The sequence below is a fragment of the Archocentrus centrarchus genome, chromosome 11 (genome assembly GCF_007364275.1).
Source record: "Archocentrus centrarchus isolate MPI-CPG fArcCen1 chromosome 11, fArcCen1, whole genome shotgun sequence".
NCBI lineage: Eukaryota > Metazoa > Chordata > Actinopteri > Cichliformes > Cichlidae > Archocentrus > Archocentrus centrarchus.
In genome coordinates this window covers 9,725,567-9,744,305 of record NC_044356.1, presented here as the reverse complement: position 1 = coordinate 9,744,305, position 18,739 = coordinate 9,725,567, and the positions used below count along the sequence as shown (strand labels likewise).

General features: G+C 43.3%; 1 long non-coding RNA gene across 1 annotated transcript; it reads left to right on the top strand.

Annotated features, from left to right (window-relative positions):
* Positions 1 to 7,444, top strand: LOC115787787 (uncharacterized). Its single transcript, XR_004020543.1, has 3 exons — positions 1 to 18; positions 142 to 246; positions 7,288 to 7,444. It is a non-coding gene; the product is annotated as an uncharacterized LOC115787787 (long non-coding RNA).
* The last annotated feature ends 11,295 nt before the right edge of the window (positions 7,445 to 18,739 follow it).

Genomic DNA, 18,739 nt, shown 5'->3' with positions numbered 1-18,739 from the left:
CCCACCCATCTGCCACAGGTACTATATGCCAATTAATCATGTCGCGTCATAACCCGTTAAATGGCGTCTCTGTCTAGTATGAATTATTAACAGCCTCCAAACGCGATTTCCCATTGCCCATAAATGCCTCCATGACCCTAGAACCAATCAGAATGCATGATCGGACCATGTGACTTCAAGCATTTTCTGGCTGCATGGAGGAGCGTGCTTTTGTTGGCGGTCATCTGATTGTAAACACAGCCGAAGGTGAGTCTAACCTTGTTTTGTGTCGATGTTCGGCGATCAAACTTGTCTAACTAAAGGAAGTAAAAGTCGTAACGAGATTTCCGTCGGTGGACCTGCGGAAGGATCGTTACCGAGCGAACTCACCGGCCTGCGCTCCTGTGAGGCAGTGTTAATAGTTTTCGTCAACAACCCTTTTTTTTTTCATGACGAAAACGAGACAATAACTAAATAAAAACTACCTAAAAGGATAAAAACGATGGTGAAATTAATTGACACTTTGGTCAACGAATGAAAACGAGACGAAAATGCTTGGCGGGGACGACATCCAATCAGAACTGAGTTAATTTTGTGACGGGGCGGGACAAGTTAGGAAAACATCCAATCAAACGAGCTAAGTTATGTAAACAGTGTCAGCAGGGACAAAGAGAAGAGCCGATGTATGGACACATTTGACCTTTGACGTTGTGACAAACAAAACGATGTGTAAACCATGTGCGGCGACTATCTCGGGTAAAAACACGACAAATCTTAAAGGACATCTGCAAACCATTCACCCAGATCTCCATGCAAAGGTAAGCATTTTAATGTCATGCAGGGTAAAGTGTTTTTCCAAGTTTAGCGTTTGCGTTTAGAGAAAATCTCCACCCCGCGGTGGATTAGCCTTTCCTAATCTTAGTCCTGAACACTGCCCTGTACCTTTCAGAGCGTCCTGCTGTAAAACGCTCCTATTATCTCAGTAAGGTGGTGTTAATGATCAGGTGTGCGGGAAGCAGGTGAAACACTGTTAATATTATTAATAATATTCCAAAACTTTTAATAAATGTTTAATTTTGTGTGTGTATAATGACTAATTCAAGGGAACTGAAGAAAAAGCATTTACATTTTACACCCTTTATATTTTAGTCGACTAAATCGACTGTAGAATTTAGTCGTCTATATTCTTACCATAATTCATCAACTAAAACTGTTCAGCCGACTAAATTATGACTAAAACTAAATTACATTTTTGTCAAAAGACTGCTGTGAGGGGCTCTCGCACGATCTGCTCGCGGGTGGACCGGATTGGTAGGCGGCTCGGCGTGTACCCACATGCGGTCACAGCCCCCGTATATGTCCGTCCCTCCGTTGTCAAGAACCCCGCGGCCTGGTATCTCCTATTCCTTTACTGTTAAAATGTGCTGCCATTTTGTGCCACACGTTGCACTGTGTGTGAGTATGTAGAAATCTTTTTATTATAGTCTGATATTTGCGCCTTCTGCCTTCATTCACACTGGGCAGAGGACGGACTGTAGATTTTACTGGTTTTCCTCAAAACAAAATATTATTTATTAAAAAGTAGGTTAACTACTATATTCACATTTTTGAAAAAAGGCACCTCACCATTGCCTGTGAAATGAAATTACTAAAATTTACCATAAGATCTAGATAAAAAAAAAAAAAAGTGTCCAGGTGGATTTAGAAGCTTTTGCATCTGAACTCTTCAGGTTTGTATATTCATTTAAAAAATCAACAACAAAAACTGCTTCTGAAAAGTAGATTGTGCAGAGATAAACTCGCTGCTCACATGTAACATTTTATTGTTTTATATCTATAATGAGAACAACTGCACAACCGTCAACATAAAGAACATGTGAGTGCGAGACTTGCACATCACATCATTAAAAATAGTATAAGTTCGAAGGGAAATTGATATATCAAATAACATATTACTTACGAGAGCATCGAGAGCATCTTGGACAAATGCAGTTGATGGACCCTGCTCTGCAGGTTCCTGTTGGTGCAGGACAATGCCCGGCCTCCTGTGGTGAGAATATGAAGGCAGTTTCTGGAGGATGAATTTATGCCACTGACTGGCCCCATATGCTCACCTGACCTAGTAAAACGCCTCTGGGGCATTATGTTTGACGTCCCTGAGTTGCACCTCAGAATGTCCAGGAGCTCAGTGATGCGCTGGTCCAGATCTGGGAGGAGATCCTCCAGGACACCATCCAAACTACTGAGTACCATTTTGAGTTGCTGCAATGAGATTTTGGCAAAACTGGACTGTCAGGTTCAGCAATAATCAGGAATGAATGTGGTGGAAATTATGAATTAAAAATGGTTAAAATATGAAAGAAGATTAACTGGAATATAAATGAAAAAAAGAAGAAGCTGAAGTCTCTGGAGCTTGAAAAAGGCGACTGGACTTCTTTTTGTTTCTTGAAGACGTTTCACCTCTCATCCGAAAGGCTTCTTCAGTTCTCAACCAAATGGTGGAGAGACCCAGGTATTTAAACCAAACTTCAAACCAAGTCACACCCTAAGACAAAAACTGGTTCATCCCAAGGAGATACCCGCCAAACACAAGATCAGCGATGTAGTGTATGCTGTTCAGTGCAGTGAAGAGTGCTCGGACCTCTACATTGGTGAAACCAAACAGCCTCTTCACAAACGAATGGCACAACATAGAAGAGCCACTTCGACAGGACAAGATTCAGCAGTACATCTGCATCTGAAGGAAAAAGGGCACTCTTTTGAGGATGCCAATGTCCACATTTTGGACAGGGAAAACAGATGGTTTGAAAGAGGAGTGAAAGAAGCCATCTATGTCCACTGTGAACAACCATCATTGAACAGAGGAGGTGGATTACGTCACCAACTTTCCCCCGCTTACAGTGCTGTCCTGAGCTCCCTTCCCAGACGTCTCAACCCCCATTCACACCTTTGTTCCAGTGACCTCAATAGGCCACAGGAAACAATGGAGCGGAGTCCTAAGTTGGTTTCAACTGAAACCACTGATTAAATATGACCCACGCCCCCTTCACACCTGGGCACATGTGTTCAAGCACATGATCAATAGAGGGTCATAACCACCTCCAGGGGACTACGCCCACAGGGGTTTAAATACCTGGGTCTCTCCACCATTTGGTTGAGAACTGAAGAAGCCTTTCGGATGAGAGGTGAAACGTCTTCAAGAAACAAAAAGAAGTCCAGTCGCCTTTTTCAAGCTCCAGAGACTACTATGACCTGGATAACTGAGAATCTACACAGACAAGAAGCTGAAGTGTTTCTGTAGCAGCAGCAGCCTGTGGGTTTCTGATGATCAGCAACACATTAGTGTTGTTTCTTACAGACAAGTTAACCATGAAAATAATACAGGAACATTTAAAAGAAACCACCTCTTCCCGTCTTTGGGACAGTTTATTTTTTACCCTCTGACTTTATTTAATGTTAAATGATGATGATGATGTGGAAGAAAAGGCCTTTTTCTTCACCTCCATTGTTCCTCGTGTCAGCTCGTCACTCCCCTCCTTTCTCCTTTTTGAACAATGAGCAACAACACCCCCCCCCCACCCCACCCCACCCGCCGGGTTTCTCTTCAGCGATGATTAGTTTCTGATGAGGGACCATTGTCCTGAGCAACAGTGGTCGCGTGCGAGGGACAGTGTGACAAATATGCAGTAACAGCCCTCGTTCTCTGGCTCCAGCAGCAGACAGGAAGGACCGCGAGCTTTCATGACTGACCAGAATCCAGGAAACTCTGAAAATCACAAATATGGGGGGGGGGGGGGGGGGTTGGAGAAATGGGGCAGGAACTTCATGTACCCGAACTCTTCAGTACACCTCTGATCTTTTACAACTAGTATGTTCACATTTTCTGAGAACAGCTCAGTTGCATCATCATTGTGTATTTATCCAAAACCAAACAACTGCTAGCATACATCCTGCCATTCCAAGGGCTGTAATCTGAAAATAAACTGCTCTCATTCTTTATTATTATCTTAAACAAACAGTGTGTTAGATTACCTGCTAATATTTTTTTTGCAGTTATAAGTAGAAATTTGTAAGGATCAAGGGCCAAATCATTGAAACTACAGGTCCTGATTCAAGAAATTAAAGATGCTTTAGTGAAAACACATATGAATAAAAAATACTTAAGAGTCTACATAATGACAGCTTTCTAATTAACTGGAAACTACTCGTTAATTACCACTTAATTAAGCATTAGTTACTCTTTTTGGTGCCCTCAAGTGAAGTGGTTAATCTGCATGAAACAAACAAACCGAGAATTCAGAATTATTATTTTTATTACTATTATTTTGGTAAGTAAAAGTCTTAATGCTTGCAACTCTGCAGCCATCCTGAAATGGCTTTGGGTAGTTATGCAGGCAGTTATTCTGAAGCATTATCTAAATTATCTTTATATTCAGTGGTCTCAGTAACGGGAACCTCAGCAGTGTATCATTCTGATCAGGTGAACTTTGATTTGATCAACCTGTGGGATTTATTAATGATAAATCTAAAATCAATGATGAAATAAAAACTGTCATTCTCCCCAAAATACACAAGAGGGCAGCATAACATGGCTCTCAGAGCTGTGGCCTGCAGTCCAGCTCTGCCTTGTCTCACCCACCGGGACCCTCGCAGTGATTCATCGTCTGTGCCGCTGGGGCTGAACACGGAGTCACAGAGCTCATCACTCATTTAGCCGGTCAATACCCGATCCAGGCGGCGATGATCTCCTGTAAATCGACTCATTATCCTTATATTCACCTGTGGCGCCACCTGCTCCCACCCCCGAGGCTGCACGGAGAGCTAACTGGAGAATAAACAGAGGGGGTGGTCTGCTGCAGTGGCTCACTGGTTTTTATTATTATTGGAACAATTTTTAGCTTTTTTAGCCACAGTTTAATGATTTACATTCTAATGCCCATGTTAAATAGATGCTGTCACCACATAACACAGCTGACTGACTGGGGTGCTTGCATAGCTCAGCGGGTTGAGCAGGTTGAAGTGACCTGGGTTTGAATCCGCCCCAGGCGTGTCCCTGCTCGCTCTCTCTCAGCTTTCCCGTCATAGTAAAGGCTAAAAAAGCCCCCCCAAAAAACCATTTGACTGGCAGGTAATTATCTGTACCCGCTTCTCCTGCGAGGCCTCCTGAGGGGCTGCAGTCTATTCCACCTGACAGGTGAAGTCCCCGTCATCTACCGAACACAGAGAGAGAAAGCTGCTATTGTCTTAGCGTACCTACATTGTCTCAGCATCATGTTTGATGAAATCCACTCAGAGACCAGAGGAAAACATGCACACTCCATAAAGATGCAACAACCTGTATTTAATGTGAATTTGTTAAAGCGTCTCTTAGAGTTAAAGTGATCCTGTGTTGCTTTTCCTGACTTTCTGTTAATACTGTTATTATGGCCGACGCTCAAATTAAACATGGGCGCAGTTTCAATAAAGAGGTCAAAGTAAACGTGAGTGAAACGCTCAGGCTCCCCAAAGCCAGTGAGGTGGTGCAGAGGCAACAATAGGAGGGAAGCAGTTTGGTATCTCCCCTTCTCCATCAGTGGCCGGGCTGTTGAGAGGGTTTCCTCCTCCTGCTCCCAGTCTCATTGTAAGTGAAGCCCATCAGAGGCTCTATTTCCTTTAGCAGCCAAGACACTATGGAGTCAGTCAGGAACGTATCCTGGTTTGTTAAAGTAAGACAACCAACCAGAGCCTCGTTGGTTGCAGTCTACTTTCCGCAGCATCACACTGTGCCACCGAATCTTTCCCTACGTTTCACTCTGTGTGATGTCAATAAGATCCCTGCACGGATATAAAGGTTTGAACCTCTGGGAGTTCTGATGTTCCTCTGTGGGATGCCTGTAGATGGGAGACTGTGGTTGTCTGTGTCTCTAACCTGTGATAAGCTGGCAACCTGACCAAGGTGTGCCCGGCCTCTTGGCCAATGGGAGCTCTGGTTGTAAGCACAGAGGACCCACAGACCTGCTGTTCAGAGGAAGTTAGCTTAAAGAAAGGGCGGCCTCAGATAAAGTGAGGTCGAGCACGAGATAAATAAATCTGAGAATTAAAAACAAATAAAAACAAAGCCGGAAATGAGCACAGCAAACAATATGTTACAAGCATGCAATATGTGCACTTTGGGAATTGAACCAGCCACTCTGGTCTCTGCCTCTCACATCTCTGGAAAAATCTCCCATCTTTTCACCCATTTCTTTCCATCTCTCTTTGCTTTCCAGACAGACAGAAGCGATCTGGTGTTGTGATGAGGATCTCCATCTTTGAAGATGACACGTTTTAAACAGTGTGATGATAAGACGGGGCTCGTCTCACAGCTGATAGCATCACGCCGCTCACTGAGCGAGCGTGTCAGATGCTTCTCACGTTCAGCACCAAAGGATTTCCTCCTTCACCCCCCCCCCGCTGCTCCCTTATGTAATGTGTTCGCATCAGTTGTAAGTGCGGCGTGTCTGCTGCTTCCTTGAGCCAAATGAATTGTGCTCTAAACAAGCCTCATCAATAATGGATTCACACCTTGAAAGCGTTTGTCGTCCCTGCTCTTCAGGACGACTCAGCCTAACACGACGTCCCTCAAGAACAGTTATGTAAGACCAGCAGGAGGTTTAAAAAAAACTTCTGCGAGCTTTAAATGTTGGATATCAGCCTGGAGCTGCCGTACGTGCGTCTGCAGCTGTGGACGCACGGTGAGACCGGAGCCCCGCCTGTCCAACATGACTGTCTGCGGTCGTTTTGCTGTTTGCTGACGGGTGCTTTGTGCATCTAGACGCGGCAGCATGAACGTTTGTGGCTAGGCTGCAGGTCTAAAGCAAAGCGTGATGTAGCTGCGTGCTGCCAGCAGAGGGCAGTGGGGAGTATTCTTAAAATAGACAATGAATTATGAACAGTAACTGTTTATACCTGAGTATCAAATTTCATCACAATAGATGAAAAAAATTAAGTGCGATTTAAATGTTAAAATTTAGCCAGTGATAAGAATTTTTTTTTTTTTGTTGTTTTTTTTTGGGTGACCTTGACCTTTGACCTTGAAAATAAAATCTTAGGTTCTTGGGCCCCTAAAGAATATTTCCACAAAGTTGAATTAGTTTTGGTTCAAAGGTTTTTGATTTATATTGCAAACAGCGAGGCACAAACAAACAAACTGGGGTGAACTTTGTGGTCATTTTGTGTCTCGTTATCTTCATTTTTCATCTTTTTGTGTCATTTTGTGCCTCTTTGTGGTCGTTTTGTGTTTCTTTGTGGTCACTTTTTCATCCTTTTGTTGTAATTTTGTGTGCCCAGGCATGGCTGCCCCTTTCAGCTTCCCCTCTGAGTGGATAAGTCAGTAAAATGGCACAGATGAGTCAGCCTCGTCTTCAGAATGGGTTGCACAATGGTGGACCCCTATCAGGCCGTCTCCAGACCCGCCTACTTGGACCCTCAGTCTTCCTGCCCGGCCCAGGCCCTGACATTTTGATTGAGCACACAAGGTCGGCCGTGGTAACAAGCTGCAGCTGAGATGTCGCCGCTGATTTGGGCTTCGTCTGGCACCCCGTGACTTTCACTTAGCGAGGGGGAGGGACAGGGGCACTTTTATCCCCGTCATTACTCTCAGTCCGCTGGCCGGGACGCTGACCTTTCTGCCAGTGTTGTGTAGGAAGTAAGTGCAGATTAGCACGGCTGTACTGAGCAGGAATGTGACAGCGATGTGCTGGCAGGTGTGAGCTGAGCCTGCAGGTTGCTAAGCACAATGAGAGAGTTTCAGGCAGGTGTAGCATTACGTAATAAAACATAATGCTGGATTCCTGCTGACTGCAGTCTCTTAAAATAGTGACTCTGCACCAAATCTGATCAGTTCTTGTCAGAGACAAAGGGAGGGAACGCAGCGTGCCCTACTGTGTGTTTGAACCACTGTACAATACACAAAGCAGGAGTCTGCAGTCGCCTCCTTTGCAGCCTTTAAGAGCTTTGTAAGTCCATTTTTTACCTCAGTTTGAGCTTGAAAACACATTTTTAAGAGATCCCAACTGGAAGTTGAGACCTGCCACTGCTGTAAAATCTGTATATAAAGCTTTGCAGATATCAAGGGACAAGGAAGCTCTCTGGTTTCCGTTTGTTTCCACTGAACAGTCATGTTTGAGCAGGCTTTGGTTGCATGCAGTTAAATAGTCTGGCGAGCAAAAGAAATGCACTGGACAACCATCTGATAAGAACTCAGGCCATCATCAGTGTGTATAAGATAAGGTGCCTTAAACCAGAAACCCATCATTCATTACCCAGTTATCCTGGCTACGAGGAGCAGGAGGAGGCGCTCCCGTCAGCTAAGAACAGGAAAATGAGGCCACAATTCACACGGGCGCACCAAAATTGGACGACTGGAAAAATGATGCCTGGTCTGGTGAATCTCTGCAACATTCAGATGATGGAGTCAGAATTGGGTGTGTACAACATGAAAGTGTGGATCCGTCATGCCTTGGATCAAAAGTTCAGGCTGCTGCTGCTCAATTTGCAACGCTGTGGGAGAGATTTTCTCTGCACTCTTTGGGCTCATTAGTACCAACTGACTATAGTTTTAAACCCCGCAGCCCACCTGAGTACTGTTGCTGACCATCCATCATCAAATCATCTCAAACTGGCTTCTTGATCAGGAGATTCAGATAATTGATGTGCAGCTGAGAAATCTGCAGCACCTGTGTGGTGCCATCGTGCCAACAGACTAACAAGGTGTACTTAATAAAGTGACCAGTGAGTGTAGTCCTGTCATTTGGATCTCATGTAGACACAGACTGGTAATTTCTGAAGAGAAATAAATATTATCATGCGTCATAATTTACGCTGCAGTGTTGTTGATGTGAGAGGGGGATGGATGCTGATCTGGAAGCGCTCTCACTCAGATGGAGATGCAGTGATATTTTAACATCACTGTACAGTTGGGAAATTCTAAGCTAATACTATTCTTCTTTTCATCTCCTCGTTCTTCTAAGGAATAGGTGGTGGGTGGGTGGGCAGAACGTGGGGTAAAAATAAAGAGCAAAGAGAATGAGTCACCACTCCTTCAATCCCAGGCTGGATATAAATACATCCACACAGACACACGTACGTGCATACGCTTCTCCACGCGCGGCCGGCATTACATAAGCTGCAGCGTGGGAAGTGTGATGCGAGGCATGTATAATTTATCAATGTGGGACTGAACTGGGGGGGGGGGTACACCATAGTGAGCCCCGCGAACCCATCACCACAGTTTTGGGTTGAATTTGATGCTCGTTCCCGCGTGGAGTAACCTGAGCGTTGAATCGGCGAGCGTGAACTGACGGACGACCCCGAGGCTTCACACCGCAGCACGGAGCCATTATCGGACGTGACTCAAAAGTGAGGAGAAGGATCAGACTGTCACAGGAGTGGGAAATGGAGGATGTGCTGAAAAATCCTGGAAAATGAGGACTCTGTGAGGCTCATTCATTGTGATATTCCTGAGTCAGTTCAATTAATATTTATGAACCATATTAGATTTTTTTTAGTTGAAGTCACGCTCGTGTTCAATATTAACTTTATATTAGCTCCGGTTTGGGTCTCCACCAGCTCCTTATCCATTTTCCATACATGATATTCATTCAACTTAGGATCAGCCAGTGTTTTCCACTCGCCATGCTCTTAGGGGTGGCTGTAGCTCAGTAGGTAGAGCAGGTCACCTATTGATCGGAAGGTCAGCGGTTCGATTCCTGGCTACTCCAGGTTACATGCCAATGTATCCTTGGGCAAGATACTTAACCCCAAGTTGCTCTCCGACCGTCCTGTCGGAGTATGAATGTGTGTGAATGTTAGCTAATTAAAAGCACTTAGCTTAGTAAACATGGAAGTGCTTGTATGAATGGGGGTGCATGGGTGAATGTAAAACATGTTGTATAAGCGCTTTGAGTGCTCTGACTGAGTAGAAAAGCGCTATATAAGAGCTAGTCCATTTACCATTTACCATTCCCTCCTGCAGCAGTAAAATCAGAAGGATCAATGATGCCCTGATGGAGACTCAGCTGTGGTCTCAGGGTTGATTCCCATCAGCATCGGCAGGCTTAACCGCTTGAAGTGAAGGCAGCTGGACTTCATTCTGGTTCATTAAGATGTTTCACTTCTCAGAGGCCGAAGAACCCCAGCTGCTTTGGTAGTACTTCACCTCGGAGGCTGTCCTGAGACTAATCATGAGACTCGCGCAATTGGTCCAGCTGACTTCCATGACTTGGACAACTGAGAGCCTGCGCAGACGCACTGCACCGACAGCCTTTGAGGATCGATCCGTTACTTCACAGGAGGAGCAGACTACCTGTGAAAAACACCCCTGCATCTTCACAGCTGTGGGCTCACCATACCACTGAACCTGCTAATTAATTAACTTGTGTCTTTCTGATCTTCTAGTTGGAGCCAAATCAGTCAATCTCCTGTCTAAGGAGTTGCAGGAATGGCTGCAGAAGAAGCCGAGCATAAACTCTGCAGCACCCGAGCACATCATCTACACAGAAACTGTAAGCTAACCCGTCTGGGGTAGCACTTCCTGCCCACTGTCATGAATAATGCTGCGAGCTCTGATTTTGAACCCATCAAAAACAGCATATTTTAATATATTTAGTCTGATTACTTTTACATTAATACACACATTCGCCCACAGCTTCATCTGCTCCGCTGTCCATCAGCACCAGCTGCAGCCACACCACGACTCATGTAAACAACAAAATGTCTCAGAAGGCGTTAAATGATTTAATATGCTGTATATGCTAGCTTTATGTTAGGCCAGCAGGGGAAGTGCTCTCCACCCACCGAGGCAGATGTGGTAGATCGGTTGGAGATGCAGTTTGGTTGGCTGCAGCCCGAGATGGAGAACATTTAGACATCCAAAACAATCCAATCCAACTGTTCACAAAGACTTCTTCAGTTTTTGTTGACCCGGTCGATATTAGATTATATTGAAAGGTGTAATATTTTGGCACATTATATTTGAAACACTTTATAATCTAATACAGCCCAGTGCACCACCATCACCACCACCACCAACTATGACCTCAGTGATAAAGTGGAATAATCAGGTTTCTGTGTGTATAAACATTTGTAAAAGTGGGTTTTTTTGGCAGCGCTGTTGCACATGTTTCTAATAAAGCACTCTGTCAGTGTGTATATGATACTTTCACTCAGAGCGGAAAATAACAGAACATACAGCTCCTTTTATTTATGTAATGTGTATTTTATGGATCACATTGACCCTTTAACACACTGTGATTAAGTTTTCTCCGACCGTTGTCCATCAATCTTCTTAACTGCTCATCCAGGGTCATAGTGTGGCTGGAGCAAGAGGCAAAAACTAAAAATGAATTGTTCATCATGTGGAACTTCACATGAAGCACTTTTGTTCATGTTGCTGAGTCAGGACTGAATCACGTTTATTCCACGTCAGAAGCTGAAGTTCTTGTAAGATATCAGAAACATGCCGCAATACAAAAACAACGGCATCAAATGAAGAGAAAGAGCAGAATAAAAATAATCTGTGGGTTCTTCTTCTCTGGGCGCAGATTCAACAAGGTGCTGGAAACGTTCCTCAGAGATTATGGTCCATATCAACATGATAGCAGCACACAGTTACTGCAGATTTGTCGGCTGCAGTTGGTACTAATAAAACATCCACCCTGCCATTGCAGCAGCCTGAACTGTTGATCCAAGGTGGGATGGGATCCATGTTTTCATGTCGTTCACACCAAATTCCAACCATACCACCCGAATGTAGCAGCAGAAATCGAGATCCCCCAGACCGGGCATTCGTCTTTCTAACCTTTTATTGTCCAATTTTGGTGAGCCCGTGTGCGCACAGAGATGCTTCCTATCTGCTCGAAACAGTCATGCTACTCTCCTCTGACCTCTGGCATCGACAAGGCCTTTTCTCCCAGAGCACCAACAAAGTGACGACTTTCTTCCTCATTCTGATGCTCAGTTTGAACTTCAGCAGCTCATCCTGACCGTGCGCACACACATAAATGCACTGAGTTACTGCTACACGATTACCTGATTAGAGATTTGTGTTAAAGAAGGAAGAACACGTAAATTAATATTAATTCATGCACAGAAAATGAGTGTACCTGTTGTAATCTACAAGTTTCTTAGCATGAATATTCTAAGCATGGAATAAAACCCTGAGTGTGCCACTATCAGCTGTTGGTGACCTTATCTTCTCAGACACGCTGAGACAATGTCCCACATCTTGATGGGCTCCAGTTTTCCAAAGTCAACAATGTAACACGGACACTTTCCTAAACTTTGGCTTTTATTGAACGGCCGTGAAGACATCACGGGCCTCCTGCAGGTTAACGTGTCACGCTCCGAAGTCACATCGGACTGGGATGAAAACAACCACAGATTAAAAAGGAAATGCTACAATAAAAACTGGAAATGCTTTGATAACCGAGTGAAACTGGTGGAAGGTGATTCTCAGAGAAACCTGTGACTCAGGAAAATTAAATGACACCACTCGATGTCATCCCCACTGAAACCCAAATGATTACTCGATGAAAGTGTTACTGAGCTAACAATGAACAGTTTGAAAGGTTAGTGGGTTAAAAATGTCCCACACAAACGTGCTCTTTGTCCCACATCTGGTCACTCCAGCTGTGTGGTTGCTCTTAATTATAATATTGTTACTTCAGTGTTCAAAACAAAATAGTACTATATAAAATATCTTTAATACTTACAGTAGTTAGTTACTCTGTGTGTGTGTGTGTGTGTGTGTGTGTGTGTGTGGGGAGAGCTCAGGTTTAAGTGTGTTTTGTCCACAGGGGGCATGAGAGCGCTTCGAACTCAGTAACCACTGTGTGAGTCTGCACTGCAGTTTATTCCTCAGCAGGAAACCCGCAAAGATCACAAACTGTACAGCTTACACGATCCGTGCCGTCTGCGGCACCGTCCTGAAACTGTTTAATTTTTCAGTAATAAGACCGAAAAACGATATGTCGTTAAAATTTATCTTCCAGGGGGGAAAAAAGAGAAAAAAAACTTAGTTGAAAGGCAGAGCTGCTGCCAGCAGCGGTATCCGGAGAGCAGTAAAGATTGCACTTGGGAAAGCCGGTATTTGATTTTGATTGCAGCTAATATAGTTAAACTGCATAACGTCCCATGTTTCCAATCCCCAGTTCTCAAATTGGAGTGATTTATTACCAGTGAAGAAGAAGTGTCGCTACATTCAGGAGTTACTCAGTGAGGAAAGTCTGCGCGCAGCTTTAAATCAAACATTTACACCCTCCTGTTACACTTTAATGTGAACACAAACATGAATAAAGAATATAATTAGTGGATGTAGCTGGATTAGAGGTTTTTTAAGCCCCCTGTTTGACCCCGACCGTTAGGAATGACCTACATTTAAACATCCTGTTTTTTGTGGTGGGGGGAATACTTCATTTCATGTGTCAGTAACAGTAACCAAGATGGTTTCGTTTCCTCATTAACACGAGATGACAGGGTGATGAAAGGATGGTGCAAGAAACCAAAACAAAGCCAGCCAGTTAATCCAAAACTAAATGATACAAATATGTGAAATATGAAGCTGCAGCCAGTGGCTGTTTGTCTTAGCCCGACATGCAGACAGCTATGGGCGGGCAGCTCGACTAGCCTGAACAAAATCTGCCAACAAGGAGCTCTAAAACAAACACATCTGATTAATCTGTATAAAGAAGCAGTCTGTGCTGCTTTTATTGCAACCTCATACTGACAAGACTGGAAAAAGGGCTCAGATACTGGTTTCTGGTTTTTGGGACTATAGAATGAATGATATAAAGTGTTAATTAGGGTGTTTGATCTTTTTCCAGGATACTGATATATATATATTTTTAACACAAGGTGACCCATAGTACTGATGTCTTGACCAAGGTTGTTATACAGCAGCTAAACTATCAAACAAACCAGAAACAAACAACAAAATTAGGTATTAAAATCCTTTAAATTAACAGAGATAAAAATATAACCCAGTCAGAAAACCAGGAGAATTAAATGAAATGAAATTATATATATATATATATATATATATGAAAAAGTCTTTAGTTTGCATCATTTTCGCTGCTCCTCTTCCGCCATTAGTCAGAATTTAGTGAAACTTGCACACAGTGATCGCCTAATGGGTCTTCATCCCGGTCCGGGTCACCTTCGTCTTTTCAAATGGACTTTAATTCGCAGTTGTGAGATACAGACAACCAGTGACAACAAACCGAGAGCAGCATCTAAAGACCTGCAGGCCTCACTCACCTCAGTTAAGGTCAGAGTTCATGGTTCAACAATAAGAAAGAGACTGGGAGAGTTCCAAGGAGAAAACCACTGCTGTAGTCAAACGTGGTGGTGGTATTGTGATGGTCTGTGGCTGCTTCAGGATCTGGATGACTTATTGTAATTGGTGGAAAAAATGAATTCAGACCATCAGTTTGTGCTCACTTGGGTTACGCAGGAGGGCAGTGACCTGGAGTGGCCTAATCAAGCACATTAAGGCCCCAACACCAAGACAGACCACATATCACTGAGACGCTGACAACTCAGCAGTGATCAGCACCCTGGGAATGAATACTCTGGCTTTAAAAGGTACTGTTGCAGAATTTGTTACCTTAGGAGGTAGCTAGGCTAGCCATTTCCTCCTGTTTACAGTTTTATGCTAAGCAGCTACAGATTGATTGCACATTCAAATACCACTCATGGTTGCAGCTCTCCAGCCTTGTTTGATGAACAGTTTTATTTCACATAAATGAAGTTTATTTTGCACCAGTTTACTGAATTTTAAACACAACAACATTTTTAGAGACACTGGGCACTGACATGTCATAGGCAGATAAATTATAGGACTTTAAAGCCAGATGTGACTGGATGACAGTGGTTGGTGTGACTTTTTTTTCCTTCTTTACTTTGTACTCTGATCCTCGGTAGAAAAGATGGCTCAGCTTCCAAAAACAAGACCCAAGTTGTAATGGGAAGGATTTATCTTTTAACTTGACACATATGTCAGATGTTCAGTGCATCTGTGTGGCTTTGTGGTGAAATGTGAACAGCACAAATTTCTGACCTCATATTCAAGAACAAAAGCTTTTCCCTCCAACTCTCAGAGAACAATTAATGACTCCATAAATTGTGTTGTGGAGGTTTCCCGCTGACCTCAAGGTCTCTCTGCCTCCGGCACTGTGCTGCTTTGATGCTCCCCAGGGCCCACACTCACAGGGACAGTGGAGGGTCATTATAAGCTGTGTGTAACCCATAAATCAGCTGATGGATGAAGTACCAAGGGAGCTGCATCCGGCTCCTCCTCACCACCTCGGCTAATGCACCATTTTCCAAGCAGAACCACTGGGTTTGCTTCCTGCCCTCCTTTTTTTCCAGAGAAGGATCTAAAAGTAGCAACAACGCAGATGACTTGATTTTATGCTTTTTCCGGGAAATGTTTTCCAAGCATTCAGAGTTCACACAAATGGCACTGGCAAGACTTTTAATGAGGTGATGTCACATGAAAAATGGACTTTTAGAAATCAATGCAAACTCCTGACCACTTAAACATACGTTTTTTCCCAGGAACCTCTGAAATAATCTGTGCAATCATCTGAACATGTGCCAGAAGTCCTGATTTTCACTTCAGTATTAATATAAGCAATCTTTTTTTTTTAAAGTAGTCCTGTACTCGCTGTCAGAGGCATGTTTACATCAGCGAAGGTGGATGTGACAGTCAGTGGAGGGTTATTTATAAACTACAGTGACAAGTAAAAGTAAAAAACAGACTAATAAGGTGTTTGTCCACCGTGCGCCACCAGCTTCTGTGAGACGTCGCTGAGGTCACACATGATGTCACGGTGCCTTTAACGGTGTTGCCTAGCAGCAGCAGCAGGGAGAGGGCCCATAAAAACCCATTAAAATGAGACCACCGCTCATCCAGAAGACCTCGAACTCTGAAGCCCAGCGATACACGTGCCAAAGTTTATGAGAAACACAAAGAACAACAGTGACTCACAGCTAGTAATACTCAGGCTGGGCTAAATGCCCCGACAGGGATCAATAACGACGTCCTCATCCAGCGTCTTCTCACTTCCAAAATGTCACATAAGGACAGGCGTCCGTATGTGTTCAGTTTCAGTTCATTCACAGATCAATTAAAATGGTCATTTGTTAAACAGGACTCCCCAAAGGTTTCTAAAAGGCCCAGACATCAAATAACATGCTTAAAATACAAATATAATTTCCACTCTGCGTCTTAATGCTGGCCTAAAATTACTCTAAAGATCCCAAAGTACACTGACACTAGGATTATACATCTAGGCTGGAGCCTCTTTAGCTTTCAGAACTGCTGAAATTCTTCATGGCAAAGATTCAGCAAGGAGCTGGAAACACCTCAGAAAATGCCCATCATATTAACATGATATAATATTAATATAGTATTGGCATTAGAATGATGAATAAGGGGCCCACAGTGTGTCCAGGAAATATCCCTCACATCGTTTTACCACCACCTGCAGTCTGAACTGTGGTTTGATGCGTTGTGCATTCAGAGATGCTCTTCTCCATGTCCTGATGCTCGGTTTGAACTTCAGCACCTAAATGCACGTGACTAGTTGATTAGATGGTTGTGTTAATGAGATGTTGAACAGATGTACCTAATTAAGCAGCTGTTGTCTTATTGACATTTTTGCAGTCCTGTGGACCTCTGCAGGTCACACTGAAGTTTGCATCTGTTTCCCCCATGACATGTATATGAGAGGGTCTGTAAATGAGTATAAATCAGGGGTCTCAAAATCGCGGCTCGCGGGCCGCATCTGGCCCCGTCCCCTACTTCCGGTCTGCAATTTGATGTCAAAAATATAAGGCAATTTGGCCCTTTAAGTTACTTTTTTGACATTTTGCTAACTCCTCTTAATTGGAGGGGAAAGCGAAATGTAAAAAAAGTAACGAGCTGCGAGTTTGAGACCCCTAGTATGAATACACTGGATACCACTTTAGTAGGCATCCTATAGATTTCAACAGGAGTCCTTCAAAATCCGAAACAGACCTGATGGGAGCGGGGGAGCAGAACTCTTCTGGAGGGTGTATTTTAAGCTATACCATGATTTTCTTTTCCTGCCCAAACACCCAACCACATAATTTAATGCCTGAACCTAAAAGAAAACAAAACAGCAGCAGAAATGGTAGAATCAACAATGAAAATGAAGTTTTTGAAAGTAAAATGAGGTGCAAGAAGAAAAGTGGTCCACGATAGGAAACTCTGTGGGACACAGTACTCATGCTGAGAAACATTAAGCATGTGAAGGACAGGCTGGGCCTTTCTTTAGAACGCCACATTTTACATTGGAGTTTGCATGTTCTCCCCATTGTTCTCGCTGGATACTCCGACTTCCTCTTGCAGTGCAAATATATGCTTATTAAGTTCATTGGTGATTCTGAACTGACCCTAGGTGTGAGTGTGAAATGACTGCAGCTTGGTCAGGGTGTTTGTCGTAGAAAGACATTTATTAAATGTACTCATTAAATTGTAAATAGAAGAAGCATAAAAAGAAGCTACAATTTTGTCTAATTTGAAGTCGTACTCGCCTGCTGTCATTTCAGTCGCATTATTGTCTGGTAATCATTTGTGTTCCCATGGGGATGCAAACCTCAGGTCTTTGAGCCACAGAGGCTTTCACATAGCTGAGAAAAACAGGAAGAACGTCCACCAGTTTCGCTCAGGTATTAGAAATTTCCCACTCTTTATTAAAGCTGCATTTCCTTTTATTTGCGGTTGTTTCCAATATAGTCAAAACAACCTGTGCATCTTGTGACTTTGTGGTTACTTGGAAATTTCCATGTTGGAGCTTCAAAAGAAGCTGACACGTTAACCTGCAGGAGACCCGTGATGCATGCCTTTCTTCACAGACATTCACTTTAGAAAAGTGTCCGTTCATAAGCCCATCATAATGTGGGACATTGTGTCAGTGTGTGTGGACAGGATTGCTGATCCACTGGTCGCTGTAGCTGCAGTCAGGTCTCCTCCTGTAATGGGCTTCATCCAGATGCGACCGTCTTTGGGGTGTTTATCAGCTGGTTTGGACTTTTGTATCTGCTTTTTGTTCTCCCTCATTGTGGAAATCCGTGCTACGAATCATCCGGTGAGTCAAAAAGTGAAACTAAGGGGGGGGTACCCCATGCACTAAACATAAACAAGAAGGGAACTGTGTTGGCTTTAGCCTTACAGTGAGATCATGATTCAGAGGAAAACAGCCTCATCTTTCATGATTATCAGCAAAGAAACTTTTTTCCCATCGTTTGAAGTTGTTTCACAGACTTGATGCTGTGTTTAGTTTTGAATGTGTTTTGGTTTGGTCATTGGAAACAGTAACTGAGCCAAAAAAAAACCTACCAGAACCATCCAAATCCTCCTGAGGAGCCACGTGTAACCAGCTGCTCTTTTTTCAAATTCTTATGTAAATGATACAATGTTACAAATCAACTGAGCTGCACCAAAAAAATAAATAAATAAATGAATGAATGAATAAATAAAAGTATACATCTTTAGCTTGCTAATATCACCCTTTTGAAATGGGAGCTGAATATTAGACACATTTACAGTATATTTTAACAATTATATTTCTAATTAGATTAAAGAAAATTAGATATTGGATGATAAGCTGCTTAGAGTAGCATTATTATAATTAACTGCCAGGTGTAACCATTTCAGCTGGGAATCTTCAAATGTTGTTCTTAGAGAGACGCTCGGTGGGATTAATGGATTAGA